We start from the raw sequence: 13,740 nt of genomic DNA on the forward strand, positions 1-13,740 counted from the left end.
GCGGGCAGTGACTCAGCCCGGCCCGGCGCGGCCCCACGTGCTCCGCCGCCCGCCCCCGGGGCGGGACCGGCCCGGGACAGCCCGGCCGAGGGTCCGCGGCCCCAGCGTGCAGCAGCACGGAGGGTACAGCAACAAAGCAGCGAAAGTGTCCCTGCAAGGGAGAGCCACCACGGGCACGCTGGTGATGCTCAGCGAGGGGGACGCTGGCTCACCCCATGTCCCTCGGGTGGCCGGGAGGGACTTGCCGAGCCTGGCAGTGCCCACGGCTCCTGGCCCTGGCTGGCAGGCACAGGGTGCAGAGTTGGACCGGAATGTGCTGGGGGCTGCCAGCACTTGGCAAAGGGAGAGCTGTTTTGCAGCATAAACCCCGCTTTTCTCTCCCTGGGTGGGATGAAAGCTGGAGAGGGCTTCCCCTCCGATGGACAGTGAACACAAGTGCCCTGTGTGTGCCCTGTGTCATCCAGCATGCCAGTGGCAGGCTTGGGGTTTTCCCAAGTTCCTCCTAACTGGCATCAAGGAAATCAGCTTGCAGCCAGGTCCAGCAAATATGTGAAAGGGATTGGGAGTGACATAACAGCTTTTTGTCCAAAGCACTGCGCCACAGCTCCACTGGTTTGGCCACAAACTAACTCCTTTTTGAGCTGTGCCTGGCCACCAAGAGCTGGAAAAGCCTAGCCACGCTCTTGAGAGGAGCTGGTGCCCTGTGGGGAGCTCTGGCCTGGAAGGCAAAAACATATTTAGCCCTGGAAGACTAAAGCATATTCAGGCTAAATCCATATTCAGCAGCAAATTCTTTGGAAAAGGGCACTGCACAGGACAGGAATGCTGGATCATTTGACCCTGTCATGCAAATCCACTCCAAACCCTCCTCCTCCTAAAGGTGAAGCTGATTTTATCTCTTCTTGCAAAACCCTCCATTTCAGCATTAACTAACCCACCTCAGACACTTGGGCTGCTCATATTTATGTGTTGACTCTGGCAGAGTGTTGCTACATTCCTGCCTTTGGCAATGCAGCCACGCAGCTGCAGCCGTCTGTGAGCTGGGCAGTCCAGCTGCATGCCACGCACTTTGACCAGTCTTCCCACCTCCACTCCAGTGCCCAGCTAATGATTTTGTCAGATGCAGTGCCCATGAGAGCACCCAGAGCACGAGCAGCACCCTAGGGAGAGACCCAGTGGCAGATCCAGCTGCCCTGCTGTGCTGGTGACTTCTCAGGGCACCAGAGAATGAGAAACACATGGGACTGGACACGTATTCCCACCCACACCCACCGCCCTCGCTGCTGGTGTTTCCCTAAATTAGCGACAACACAAGGAAAACTCCAGGTAGAGTTTAACTCCAGTGTAGGGAGAAACAACAGCTGGAAAGGAGGGAGCACACAAGACACAGGACTTGCTTTCGAATAACCCTTCAACCTCAGGGTAATTACTGCTGTGGTGTTCCGAGGAAAACAAGGTCAGGAGGAGGAGAGCTCAGGGCAAGGTTCCCAGGGCTCTGCACAAGCAACTAGGACAAGGGTGTTTGTTCGGCCTTTTGAGGGGCTACAGCCTGGATTAGTCTCAGAGAGAATGCAAGACCCAGAGGGAGCTGCAGAAAAAGCATCAGCCTCTCTAAAAACAGAAAGCAAAATGTTTTCTTTCTGTCCCCAGAGGCATGAATGCCAATGTCCTAGGAGCGTGCATGGGAAAGGATATTAAGAAGCGAGTTGTGGAGGCCAGATGGAGCAATGCTCTCCACAGGGACAGTACTGCTTGCAAGTTCCAGTGGCTCTTTGAACGATGCTGAGGAGAGGGGCATTCCATGAGAAACCACACTTGGGAAGTGTCTCTGCTGTCCCAGTGGGAAGCTCTGGACATGGGCAGCAGAGAAGAGAGAGGAACAACCTGTCAAGGACAGGGAACAAAGGAGGAACAGAGACAGCTCCCACAGGCAAGCACCACGCCCAGGCTCCTACGGCCGCCAAGTTTTTGCAAGGGATGGCTCCACTTGAAAGAGCTGGGTAGGTCGAAGGTCAGGCATAATTTCACTCCCTTCTGCAGGGACTACTTAGGCCTTGCTGTTGCAGTATTTACCACTGGGTTTGGTTTCTTCTGCAGAGAGATCTGCCAGATTCTGCTGTGCATAACCCTTTCCAAGCTGTGCTGATAGCAGATAGCCTACTTCCCGTAGCTGGGGTGATAAAGAGGAAAATAGGTGAAGATGGGGGCCTTGCATTTCTCTGATGCTATCTTATTTATTTTCCATCTTATACAAAGGTGTTTTCCTGTGAACAAGAGAGGTGAGCAATGCACAGGTGATCCCTTGCCCAAGCATAAAGCCCCCATCTGCCATAAAACTGACCAGGGTGCGTCTCGTGGCTGATGAATGTGCAGTGACAGCTTTGATTTCAACACAATTTCAGGTTCCTTCCCTCACTCCCTCTTAGAAACTCACAGGACCTCACCCCACCGCAATCAGGTAGCAAATATGCCCCTCCATCTCCCCGCTCAGCCCTTAAATGCATCTTGTTTTGGGTAGCAGCTCCTATTGTTTCAACTATCTGTTCTGTAAACAAGTTCACTGGCTTAGGTCTATCTCAAAAGTCAGCTGTTACACCTCAGAGGGACTCCCCACCCAAAATGCTCCCACAACACTCCTTGAAATGTGGTTTTCCTCTCCCACCCCAGTTTTGACAGCCCCCAGAAAAATCCCTGACAGAGGTAGCCCTCATCCTTCACAGACACCACTCTTTAAGTCTTCAAAGTTGTGGTTCAGGCCACAACACAGGTCCTGGGAAAGTTTCCTGTCATGTGGGACCAGGCCTCCCATCCTGCCACACGTGTTAGCCACTCTGAGTGGGAAGGAGAAATGATCTGTGGCACCACAGCAATGGATTAAGCCCCAGTCTGCTCCTAATCCCTCTAACAGGATAACCAAGGGCTTGTGCCAGCACCTCTAACCTCCTGCAGCCCCTGCCAGCGTCACTGGCCTACCAGCACGAGGTTTCCAACAGCTGCCCAAGACATCCACTGGCTGGGACAACCCTTGCATGTAGCCTGACTCCTCTGTTTAGTTTCTTGAGGAACAAAAGCCTTCCACACTCTCTGCCCTCTCCACCAAAAGGGTAATAGCTTCTTTAAACACAGGCTGTACACTTAGGGATGCTGCTGTTTAGAAATCTTCAGGACTAATCAAAAAACCAAGATACTGAATATCCTTGGGGCATGGAAAGCTCCATAAGGCTACTGAGAGCCCTTCAGGATATCTAAAACTTTCTGATTTGAAAGGAAGAAGGCAAAGGGCAGCACGATCCCCTGGTTTCGCTCTGCTGCCTGCTGCTGATCTTGTCGGAGCTCAGATGAGATTCCAGCCAGTTTAACTTCAAGTCCTTTGCTCTAACCTAAATAAACAAGATTATACCCAGCTTAGAGCCGGTGTGTCTGTGTAAGGTACTTAATATAAGCACCTTTATATAACCCCCCTCTCTGAATCCTTTGCAGTCTTTAAGGATTTATCCATGCTTATCTCCAGCAGAAAAGGTGTTGCCTTCATCTTCATCTGGCAGATGGGAAACCAAGGGCTGGAAGGGCTCGAGGGAAGGACGTATCTCCCTTTATTTTGTCCATCCAAAAGCTAGACATGCAGGCTTGGCCTCTTAACACATGGCCTCATCAGCCAGTGGTAACAGCACCACTTCCTAAGGTCATTTGTAAATGCTGCAGCAGGAATTACCCTGGGAAATACCTGTCTCCTCACTGATGATGGATTAGCATCGACCTCAGGCCAGGATTAAAGCCCTTTGTGGTGGTGGCTCCCTGTGGTGCTCATCTCAGAGCACTGCCCAGGACAGACGGGGCACAGCCCAGTCCCTCCGTAGCCTGTTGCTTGGGAGCACCCACCTGTAACACGAGCACACTCTCCGTGGTACACCAGGGTGCTTAATCCCTGATGGATTGGAAGCTTCAAGCAGCCTGAGCATTGAGCAGATACCACAGGAAGATAAACTATGGCTCTTTTGTTCTTTTTCAGGAAGCTCTTTGCAAGCTCCTGCCTTGACACAAAGCACTAAATTGTGTACTTGATAGCTTTATTATGCAGGTCCCTCTGATAACCCGGGTTTCTGTGGCAGGTTTCTGATCCTCACCCTGTTACCAGCTCACAGGACCCTTCCTTACTCAAGGCACCAATTTGGTGCATGTGCTTCTGGCACATGCTTGATGGAAGGTCCTCCAACGCCTGCAGGGCTTAAGGCAAGCTCACAGTCTGATTAAACACGGGCCTGATGGCGCTAATGCTGTATGAATATGGAACAACACTAATGAACTCTAACGAGCTAGACCACAGGGTTTGTTTGCAGGAGCTCAGAACCTGTCCTACCGGCTGGTGGAGAAGAGGCAGTTTGCTCATTAGTGCACGCTCCCCTCCCGCCCATCCATGCCGAGAGAGGCTCTGCCCAGGTGGAGGCTTTATTATAATTTGTAAAGTTGTCTTTTGATCTCTGTATCTCGAAGCATAATGAGAAGGTTTGAACTCTGCCTGTCCCACCCTCTCCATACCTCCCACTTGCTCTGATCCCCCAGAACCTGGCAGGCAAGGGGAGAGCTGCCCCAGCTCTAGGATTCTCTCCTTCCTGGAGAGAAGCATATTTGTGGCCTTCTAAAACACGCTTCAGTAACCACAACCATGGCTGATGTAGCAGGAAAGCATCACTCCCTGCACACCTTCCTCTCTCTCACAAACACACCTGACCCTGTGAGGGAATCCAGGGTGACCACACCTCAAAAGCAGCTCCTTATTCCCTTGGTCCCCCCAGGCCAAAGCAGCTCTTGGAGGCCACCTGGAGCCACTTGTGCCCCTAGGTGGAGAGGCTGGTGACCACTGATGCAGGATGTTGGCTCCTGTAGGACCTTGGCTCTGGAAGGAAGTTCCTGGTGACCGGTGCCTTCCACTGGAGCTGCTGCAGGAGCTCCTGTGCTGGCACAGAGCCAAACATCCCACTCATCCCGTGGCCCATCAGAGCCTTCCCCTGATGATTCTGTCTCTCTCCCATCCGGGATCGATCCTGCACTGCAAGCACACCAGCTGAAGCTCCTTCTCAACCACTTCCTGCCCCTTGGGCTGCAGCCTCCGGAGCCGCAGCGGAAACCGCAGCAAGAGCTCGTTTGGCACCGCGCTCTGTGTCCAGGACAGCCGGCTCAGCCACTCAGTTACTCCTCTCCCATGGCTCCTCCTTCTCTCAGAAGGAAATAAAAACAAGCTCCAAGGCAGCCGTGTGTCCCCAATGAAAGCCATCTGTCACAGCCATCGCCACGGTCCCACTGGGCTCCGGTGAGGGTGTCCGGCCCCGCCATGGAGAAGCGCACGTAGCCAGTCCCAGGGGCAGCACGCACCCAAGGGGACACGAGGCTGGAGCAGGGGGTGCCACGGGATGGCCAGGCAGCTGTGTCCTCTCTGAGCACTCTGCCTGGGGCTGTGCTACCTCCTCTCTCAGCAGCGACAACAACTTCCAGGCAAGGAGCCAGCTGATAGCTCTGCACATGCACAGATGTCTCCATACAGTTCCCATACACACTGTTTGGAGTGGTGAAGAGCTCCCTAGAAGAAACAAGAGTGGGCTGATGGGCAGGGGTATCCACCCATCTCCCCTACCTGCTTCACAAATTTCCTCCAAGGGATCTTTCCTAGCACTTAGTTGTGTGGCCCTTGTGAAGACTCCCAAGTGTTTCCCCCTCCCTGCCAGGAGATTTATACCAACATGTTTTTACAACTGACATTGTTAGTCATACCCCATATGTCCTCTGCAATCACCCCTCCTTCTCAGTGGGATCTCCCATCACACCAACTACTTTGTCCAGCCTCCAACAGAGCCTTTATTAGAGCGTGAACCCATTTGCCTTCTGCCATCAACTCTCCCTCCAGGCATTTTCACATTTCACTGTTCCCTCTCACCTCCTTGTTCTGTCCCACAGATCAGTTAATAATAACAGATCCCACCTATTTTATCCAGTGTTCTTGGAGAGCTAAGCAGCTGCAGCTCCAGTGCTGAGTCCCTCTACACGTCCCCAGCTGGCAATGGGCTGCTGCCCTGCGAGCCCCAGCAGTAAAACCAGTGACTCTCACTGCAGACATCCAGAGTAGACACAGAGTGAAAATATGTGGGTTCAACAGCCCTCAGCTCCTAACAGGGCTTTGCAGCTTACCACAGCATTCCCTTTGGTCCATGCTCTGGGCCAGGTTTGTTTGTATCTCTTTTAAGATGTCCTCCAGGGACCTATGGATGCAGCCCCAGCACCTCCTTTAGCACCAGAGCAGTTATTAGGGGCTTGTGTGGTAATCTGTGTCCAATTTAGAAAGCTCTCTTCCACTCCTTGCTAACCCACCTCAGGACTGAGGTAGAAAACAGAATGGAGGTCACCTCAAGATCTGATGTGGCTCATTTCTCTGAGCAGGGCTGGCTTCTTTACACTGTGCTGCACACACCACTCACCTGAAAGAACCCCAGAACCTCCCCTCGGCCCAGAGGGAGGTGCAGTCCCTTTAGCTGTGAATGGGGCTTATTTACTGTCTCCCTCCTCTGTTGTCTGCCTGCATCTTCTCCCTTTAGGTGGGTTGTTTTCTGCAAGACCGGAGAACATAAGAACACATCTACCTGTGCTTCCTCCTGCTCCAGCTACACCTGCACATGTGCAGGCAGGGAGAGGAGAGGAGAGCAGCCCTGCCAGCTGTGAGGACAGTGACCCCAGCCTCAGGCCAGCAGCAGGGCTGTGTTTTGCAGAGCACGTGCAGCCCCACGCAGGAGGCACGTTTGCTCCTGCTGCCTGTGGTTCCTGGCAGGCTTTCCAGGGAGCAGCCCTCGGCTCACAGAGCTGCTTGTTCAGGAGCATGTTGTGTTTTTGCCTGGGCTTGCAGCTGCCTGTCAGCTGCTGTACAAACACAGCCCTGTCTCCCATCTCCCCCCGGCCTCTCCTCGCTCCTCAGCCCGGCTCTTTGCGGTGCTCAGGATTAGCCACACCTCAGCTGGGTAAACAGGAGCTGATCCTGCCCCATCAGCCAGGGGCTTTGCAGCCTCAGCTGCCGCAAGCAAGAAGTGCTCCTTTATTTTTCTCCCAAGTAAATCTCCCTTTCATCATTCAGCAGATCTGAAGCCCTTAATTAGACACAGCAGTGGACGTGATCCTCTGCATTGGCTTCATCTTCTATTTTCTTTCTTTATCCTTTTATTTTCTTTCTTCATCCTCCTATTCTCTGCTTTTATTCCACTCAGCTTCCTTATCTTCTGAGCTGTCCTTCATTTTCTCACTCCTTTTATCCACTTTTTGGTTTTATATCCATCGGAGAAAAGCCACCCTTCCTTTCTGTATGTCACCTTCTGTGTGCTGAATAATGAACTAATGAAATATTCTGATCTGAAAAAAAGCCCTGGAGGTTGTTCCTAACTCCAGCCAGCACCTTAGTCTTCATCCCAGCTCAGAGGCAGCATTTCCTGCAAATTTCTACCTGGCTCTGCAGGGATGCTGAGCAGGGAAGGAGGAGGACACCCATTCCCTGCAGCACAGCACCCTCTAGCCTCCGCCAGGGCGGTAGCTCTTTCCTGAGCTGGAAGGAAGGACCTTCACCATCATCACTCAGCCACGCATCCTCCTATCCCGCCGCACTCCCCACACATCCAGCCCTGCTCCCTGCATAACTCCAACAAAATCCTCCTGCAGCATTACTGCCAAATCCCAGGATGGATTTCATGGGAATCCGGAGGTCAGGATTCAAAGCTGGTCTGCTCTGAGGAGACATGTGGCAAATCAGACGTCATTTCCCAAAAGTTGAGACATCAGTTTTGCAAGGTGGAGCCGCAATGAGCCAATGTGAGGTCAGCCTGGAGATGGGGTCATTACACAGCATCAGCAGCACTGTTTATTTCCTCCAGCCCATGCAATGCACTAACTCAGAGATGGTACAAAGGGAAGGGCTGCTCCTGCAAAGCCAGGTAAATTCAGCCAGAGGAATGGAATGCAGTAGCTCTGCAGCTGCTCTGTTTCCTTGGGTCACTGATCTGCAGCTTTCCAGGTGCCTGTGAGTGGAAAAGGGTGGTCACTCTCAGCTCACCATGGCCATGGTGGCAGATCTTCACTGCTTGGCTGTGACTGCCAGTGCATCCCCAGGAAGCCATCAGGCAGGTGGAGATGCCCTGGATTAGCCTTTCATCCCAGCCATCCCACTGCTCTTTGCAGCTTCCTGCTCACTACCCTCCTTGCCAAACCATGACTCCCATGGACCCCACCAGCCTCAGCCACAACTCTCCTCCCTGCACCAGCATCAAGCCTGTTTCCTCTCACCCCTGCCTTCCTTCTACACCTCCAGGAAACAGAGCTCTGGCTCTCTGCTCCCAAACACCATCACTCATTCTCCCAAATCACAACTGTAACCATTTCTTTTGTACTCACCATCATCCAAACAATGTTGTGTTCTTCTTCCCTCCCTTCCTCCCAGACCTATCCCAATTCCCTCTATTTTGGCACAAAATCAATCTTCCGCCTCCACTCAATTTATTTCCATGAATATTGCTCTCTAGGAAAAGGCCCATTCCTCGGACAATACTAAAATTTGGATTTTTACAAGGGGCTGCTAATCCCATTGTTCAGTTCACTGAGCATTTCAGTTTGCAGGATTGCCACCCTGCATTCTCTTCAGGCACCACTACTTCTATGGAAACTTTCCCACGGAAAGCATTTCGCAAGCAGCCCCTGAAAAAAAACTCCACAAGACTGTGGCCTTAGCAGACTCCTTTGCCAGCTTTCTGAGGTGGGACAATCACAGCCTTTCCAGACTCCAACCTCAGCAACACACTGAGGCAATAGTGGCAAATGTCAGACAGACCACTTGGGATTAAACAGAAGACCGGTGGTTTCCTTTACTCAGCAAGACATCTTGGAGACTCTCCAGGAGAAGCTCATACATCCTTCTGGCTCTAGTACATCCATTTGTCTGAATCCACCCTGCTTTCCCCCAGAGATGCCTCCTCTCCCTGCTCTCACAGCCTGCTAAACACCTGCTGCTCTGGTGCCACCTTCCCTGCACAGAACCTCCCTGCTTCTGCAGGTGGCTTTAGGGACAGGTGCCACACCAAAGCCTGGCTCCTGCAGCTGTATCTTAAGCTCAAAATGTGTGAAAGGGGCAGAAACAGCTCTAACTGAACAAGAGGTGGCATTAAAGGTGGCTGCAGAGAACAAGTCTGTTCAGCCTGGAAGTTTTTGGGGCAGAAGGCATCCTGAAAGTAGGAATTTCACCTAACCAGACTCCCTGGAAAATTCAGTAGTGTTGTGGCACAGGTTCCTTTCAGGGAGACACAAGATGGATCCTCCTCCCAGACCACTGAGTTTGTTTGTGGAGCCAGGCAGGGTTCAAGTGCCATGGAACAACCAAAAGCAGGACCAGTAGCACTGCTGATGCCAGGAAGTGATTTTTAAAACCTCTTCCTCTGGGCAGCAACTGTGGCTGGATGTGGGATAAAAGCAGTAAGCTGGCTGCTGGGAAATTGTGGACAGAAGCAGCAGAACACAGCATGGTAAAGTGCTCAGCTCAGTGGCATTTCTCTTTTGGCCTGAAGAATTTGGGAATGCAATAGCCCATCTGCTCTGAAACGATCAGTGATGCTCTCTGTACAAGCAGTCTGAGCCCTCTGGGGTTTGGGAGAAAAACAAAAAAAAAATAGTCATAAAGTCTCTAGCAATGGCTTTCAGCCATTAGAGGAGACCAGAGTTTATGGTCTAGAGGGGACAAAAAGGTGGACAGCAGTACCCAGAAGGGCTGAGGTCAGTCACTGCAGTTCTATAATTAGGAAATAAATAGCGTGCTAAATAAACCCAGAGTAGAAGCTTTTGAGGAGTGTGACAGAGCTGGAAGTTGGCAAGGAGCAGCTGAATGAGAATGTGATGGAAAAATACAGATCAGGTGGGCCACGTGCCACCTCCCCAGCTGGTTTGTATGATGCAGCCGTTCTCCCATCCCTGGCACTTGCCTCTGTTCATTGCCAGCTCCTCAGGACAGAGGCTGGTCTATTTAGAGCTCTGCAAAGTGCCCATTACTCTTTTAGACACCATTTTCAGAAAATATGTAAGAGTCCAAAGAGCACTGTGCCTCCAGATCCAGCAGGGTCAGGAACAGCATGGCTCTGCAGCCCACAAGCCAAAGCCTCACTGGCACTGCAGGGAAGGCAGAGCAGGAGAAGAGGAAAAAGCATTGCCTTTATTTCCATCTGCAAAGCCTTCTTTGAGCTCACATGTCACTGACAGGCACTTTGCTTATTTTCAGCTGGCAATCAAACTCTGCCTAAGAGGTGTTTTCCTTTTTGCTCCTGCCACACACTGCCATAGATGAACACCCTGATGTTTCCTCTGGCAAAAAGGTTTCCTCAGGGGTGCAAAGTCCGCAGGAGTCCTTCAGTGCACAGCACGTTTGCTGAGCAGGAGAAAAGCTGGGCCAGGGGAAATGAAGCAGAAAAACAGTTCAGAGTTGTGGCAGCAACAGCCAAAAGAGAGAGGGATGTGAAGAACAAAAGGTGATTGTCACCACGGTGTTGCACGGGGGTGTCTCAGGCTGGCTCAGCAGCACGTGGAGCTCTCTGTGCCTGGTACCTTTCCAACTGCTGCAGTTAAAAAGGTGGGATTTTCATTAGGCTTTTTTTGGCCTCTCTGTACAGAGGTAATTGCCTGCCCAAAGCACAAGGCAGAGCTGCATTCTTCCTGTGCTTGTAGTTTCCAGCATGTACAATTGTCCATTTTTGCCACACAGCTCAGAGAGGGATCCTCCTGTCTCCAAAGCATTGGGGTGTTCCTGGACACTCCCATCCCACCTCTCAGCAATACCAGCAGGCAGAAATATCTGCTGGGCTGAAGCAGCTAAATCCTTCCCTAGAAGGCCAGAAATGAAGCTCAGCTCTTTCCTTTGGGGATGGCTGAGGCTCAGATGGCATTTTCTGGGTATGAGCTGCTCACTGTGAGTGGCACAGCCTTGCCCCTGGCTCTGGGCCAGAGAGCTCCACCCATGGCACAGGCACCCAGGGCTGCTGCAGCACCAACCCTGCAGAGCCCACCAGCACACCGGCCACAGCAACTCCCCACACACAGCTTCCTTCACAAGCCACAGCTCACCAGCTGTGTTAACTGCCCAAAGTCAGATTTGCATTCCCAAAATGTGCCTGCTTCCCCCCAGACATCCCTGCTCCCACACTTCAAGGTGCAGCTGGAACCCCTCAACACTGCCCAGAATAAAACACCAGTGACCTGCTCTGGTTCTTCCCTCCCTTTCTGGAGGCACAGCACCTTTTCCATCACTCCCCTCCTTGGCAGGATTCTGGCTCCCACTGTAAATTTATGCTGCCACCTCTTCAGTGTTCACCTCTCCTCAGCAAGAAGTGAGCAGCAAGTTTGGTTTGCTTTGTTTTGTGACAGGTCTGTAACAATGCTCTCTTCTAACAGCTGAGCTTCTCTCACTCTAACAGTCTCAAGGACTTAAAATAAAAGCCTTGCCTGCAGGCTCAGCTTGGGTTTGAGGTGTATTTTCCTGCCTGGAGATGTTTTTTCCTGCCCAGATCAGATGGTGAAAGAGCTAAGGTACACCTGGAATCAATTGGACTGCAATTTTCTGCAATCAAACTCAAACACATTCCTCAAATACCTAAAGCTGAGTCTGATACCGGATGTTTATCTGCTGAGCCTATCTGTTAACTTGATCACAAGCATAGCTGCCTTGAGACACACCAAACCTCAGCCCAGCTGAGCCACTGACAAATTTAGCAACCATAAACCCTGGGTATTTTCACAAGGTTAATTAAAAGATAAAGAATACAACTCTGTTTGACTTGAGTGGTGTGGGATCACACCTGTAGCAAGCGTGGAGAGAGGAGGATGCTGTTTGTTCTGCCACCTTCATTCCAGAATTTCCCTCTCTGCCCTTACCCAGAGCTCCCTCCTTCCCTGTGACTCAGGCTACAGCAGTTACTCATCTCTCCACGTACACAGCGCCCTGGAAAATGTGACTTGCTCCTTGAGAGCTTTCTCCACGTAGGAAGCTCCAACACCCAGTAAACAGAGGAAACATTTAAAATATCTGAAATGAGAGGAAGGATTTTTCCATCCAGTTATATAAAGCAACCATAAACACAGATCAGAACGGTTGATGTTACCAACAACCTAACGCAGGGGTCTTCTGGAAGAATATAAAAAACACAGGTTTATAAACATCACATCAGGGATAGTTTTTTAACCTATAATTTATTTTCCTCCCAGTGCCATTGAGATGGGGTAGGGTCCATCTACCTCAGAGTGGATTTTGCTGTCCCCATCACAGACCCCATTAGGTGGGACAGTGCTGAGCACTCTGAGGGACCAGGGCAGAGCCTTCACTGCTGCCAGCTCTGAGGGACCCTTCACCATTGCCAGCACAGCCCAAGGCTGCTCTGAGGGACCAGGGCAGAGCCAAGGCTGCTCCCAGCCTTCACCACCCAGAGCTGGGCCCACGATAAACAATCCCAGCGTGCTGAGGGCCCAGCCACCATTCCTAAGGCTCGAAGGTACTGTTTGTAAAAGACGCAGTATTATGTAAGCAGCAGAGGGTACATCACACGGCTTATCGGCAGCCTGGAGGGATCTTTGCTCCTCAACACCACCCAGCTCCGTGCCACTGAACAGCAACCGTGTCCTGCAGCTAGAACCGCTCCCCAGGCTGCGTCCCCCACACCATGGGGAGTGACTGTGGCGGCAGGAAGTGGCGGTATACTGAAAATACAGCTGAGGACAAGGCTAAGGCTGTCCCCACCCCTCCCAGCCCGCCGTGCCCTCAGGCCCCGCTCAGTCATGGCCGCGGCACCACGGCCACCGCCACTGCCCATAGCCCCGCCCTGAGCCCACGTCCGCTGCCAATCACCGTCCTCCGCCTGACTGACAGGTTCCCGAGCCATTGGGCCCGCAGTGTCCCGCCCCCCGCTCTGCTCTAGCCAATGGCACCCACGCGTCAGTGATGGAGCACCCGCCCCCAGCTCGCCTTCTGACCAATCAGCGCGCGGGTCTGGGCGGAAGCGGTGCGGCGGTGGCCAATGGGAGGGAGAGGGCGGCCGGTAAAGGGCAGCGGGCGGCGGGCGCGGGGCAGACGGGCGGGAGCGGCGGCAGGAGCTGGCGGGGCCCTTGTGCCCGGCCGGGGCTGCAGGTGAGGAGGGGGCGCCCGGCAGCGCCTTCCCGCAGGGCCCGGGGAACGGCTGAACCTCCTTCCGTTCCTCTCGGCACGCCTGCGGGGCTGCCCGCGGCCGGGGCGGTCCCTGCCCAGCCGTGCGCTGTGTGCACGCTCGGCCGCGCCAGTTGGTTGTCCGGGGGACGGTGGGGATGTCGCTCCGTGGGGATGTGGCGGTTGGGGCCCGGGCCCCTCGCGGCTCTCCCGGCGCTGGGAGCTCTGGGGATGGCGGTGCGGTGACAACTTCCCCCGGGGCTGCCTGGGGTGCGGGGCTGTGCGGGGCAGGGGCGGCAGCGGGGGCAGCGATCCCGGGGCTCGCAGTGAGGGGAAGGGAGGGGAGCGGAGAATGAGAGCCGGGGAATCGTGCCCCTGTCAGGCCATTCTGCTCCCGATAAACCAGGCTCTTCCCTGGTGCTCCCGCTCCAAGGTCCTGACCCTGCTCTCAGCATCCTGCATCAGCTTCAGGCTCCCTTTTGTTGCCTGCTGTTTGTTACCCTGTGTGATGGGGCTCTGCTCCATCCTGCACCTTCAGGTGTAACTTG

The 13,740-nt window shown here is 53.2% G+C and overlaps 1 protein-coding gene across 2 annotated transcripts in view; it reads left to right on the plus strand.

Moving 5' to 3' along the window:
• The first annotated feature begins 13,107 nt into the window (after nucleotides 1–13,107).
• The window catches only part of ABHD2 (abhydrolase domain containing 2, acylglycerol lipase), a 34,063-nt gene continuing 33,430 nt past the window's right edge, over nucleotides 13,108–13,740 (plus strand). For both annotated transcript variants that reach the window (XR_008482888.1, XM_054272718.1), the window contains exon 1: nucleotides 13,108–13,177. The gene's annotated coding sequence lies outside the window, so the exon portion shown is untranslated. The remainder of the gene's footprint in view (nucleotides 13,178–13,740) is intronic.

This window comes from Melozone crissalis, unplaced genomic scaffold (genome assembly GCF_028551555.1).
Source record: "Melozone crissalis strain CALT ecotype California unplaced genomic scaffold, PUWL_Pcris_2 ptg000014l_1, whole genome shotgun sequence".
Classification (NCBI taxonomy): Eukaryota; Metazoa; Chordata; class Aves; order Passeriformes; family Passerellidae; genus Melozone; species Melozone crissalis.